Raw genomic sequence first — 2,237 nt, 5'->3', positions numbered from 1 at the left:
AATTCTGTTGAAATGCTCTTTTTTAAATTGAAAAGGTCTGTTTTCTTAATTCCTTTTTCTTTTTCAATGAAAATAAGCCTTGGCTGCTGTTGAAAACTGTAGTGACCTAGTGACACCTCTGCAAAATGCAGGCTTTGGCAAAGCATTATAATTCAATAAAAATTAAATAAAAAGTAAAAGTATATGTCATCAAGTTTTCTACTGACTTCTAAAACAAAGTAACCAGCAAAATCTCAATGATTATGCTTATACAATGACTATCATAATGGGTTAGGACTTTAAGTTAATGAACTAAAAACTATAAACTTTTAATCCTTTCCTGCTTTAAGGAAAGGGTGGACACATCTGGGTAGCACAAAAATAGTTCATAATTTCCATTCAGTTATTTGGCCAAAATATGAGTGCTTGTATGATCAGTTTCTCCCATATAGGGATGATACTACTCAAATATAATGATAGTCTGATGAGGCGAAGCTTATTTTATGACTTTGTTTAGTGCTGCTAAAGTGCTTATTCTTCCTAATAGATCAGAAGCTGTTAACCATGCTAACTTACTCACTAAAATATGCTCAGCATTATGCACACCCACTCAGTACCCTCTTGGAAAAAAGAATGCTTTCTGCCCAGAGAGGGAGTTGATGCCCTGTCCCTGGAAATGTTCAAGGCCAAGCCGGACGTGGCTCTGAGCAATCTGATCTGGTTGGAGATGTCCCTGCTCTTTGCAGGGAGGCTGAACTAGATAACCTTAAAAGTCCCTTGCAACCCAAAATATTCTGTGATTGTATGATTCCATAATATATTCCAAAAGTTTAAATGCTCTGTATGCTGTCAATCAACTTTAGTCACACAGCATGTATAATTTTTCATACTTCTTATCACTTTTAAGCAGCAGCCTGAGGAGCATGGTGTCTGTATGTGTGTATTCAGCTAAGACCCGCAATCTGGTGCAGCCCCTGTTGTGGCAAAGCCCCATTGTCTTTGTTGTGCATGATGACACCCAAGGGTCTCACACCAGAGTCCAGATGTCATCATGTAAACAGGAGGTCCATAGCAATGTACCTAAATGCCAGCTAAACATCTCGTGGTGAGGGTGTTGCTGTCCTCAGGTACACCTTGGTACTCCGTAAGTGGAGGAGACCTCTCTACACAGAGGATTCAGGAACCTGAGGAAACTCACTCCTGACTTGGGAGTCTAAATTAGGTGCCTAAACCTAAGCAGTGAGACTATCTCCATTTGTGATTCCTAGCAATTAAAAAAAAAAAAAAAAAGAAAAGAAAAGCTGTATGTTTCCTTTCCTATACCTTTCCATTGGCAACCATTGTTGGCTTCTGACTGAAACAGCAGAAAGCTAAGTAAGCCCTTGGCTAACACCATGCAACCGTTCCTTCATGCTCCTTAGTGGTGAACATCTCCTTTGTTTTCAAACCAGAGACACAGGATATCAATACTCAATCTGCTCTGAGATTCAAATAATTTATCATCTTATCTCTGCGTGTATCTGCTACCAAATGCTTCAGAAGTGCAAGGCTCCCTGCCACCATAGAATTTCTTCCTAGCCTTTCTAATCAGAGGTGGCCTTACACTCTCAAATGTCGGGGTAACAATTTTTTAAACTATTTTTTGGAATTAATCCCATCACCTGACTTTGATGATGTTCACATCTGGTATACAAATCATGGTCTTTCTTTGAATCCCATTATCCTTTTGACCTCAGCCACTGTACCAAAGGAAGACACATGAATCATAGAATCATAGAACCATAGAATGAAGAGGAATACAAATTTCAGTATGATCACAGCTACAGCTTGCCGCCTCAGCAGCAGTCCTACAGAGCATTTTACAAGAACTAGAACTTTAGAACTATTTCCTTTTCATCCTTCAGTTCAAAGACACTAAGGGAATCAAACCTCAGCTGTTCTTTCTAACCACATAGTCTTGTGGGCTACTTTGAGCATGAATGTTTCCCTTTGAAATCGGTAGCCTTCTTTGTATGCATTTACGTAACTAGTAGCAATGATTAGACTTCACATTTTTTAAACCAACAATACTTTGAAACTGACCTTCATCACATATCAGACATACTTTAGTGCATTTTGTGGATTGCAAAGTCCTTCCCAGGGCCTAACCTGAGAATGGGGAGTGTAAGGTGGATTCTTAGCAGTTCTCTTTCAACATGTATGATGTAGGTGTTGTGCTTGTATAAACCACATGAAGAATTTGATTTTTCCCATCCTAC

Source organism: Chlamydotis macqueenii, chromosome Z, assembly GCF_036417535.1.
Source record: "Chlamydotis macqueenii isolate bChlMac1 chromosome Z, bChlMac1.mat, whole genome shotgun sequence".
In the NCBI taxonomy this organism is placed as follows: domain Eukaryota; kingdom Metazoa; phylum Chordata; class Aves; order Otidiformes; family Otididae; genus Chlamydotis; species Chlamydotis macqueenii.
Note: the sequence above shows the minus strand (reverse complement) of the source record.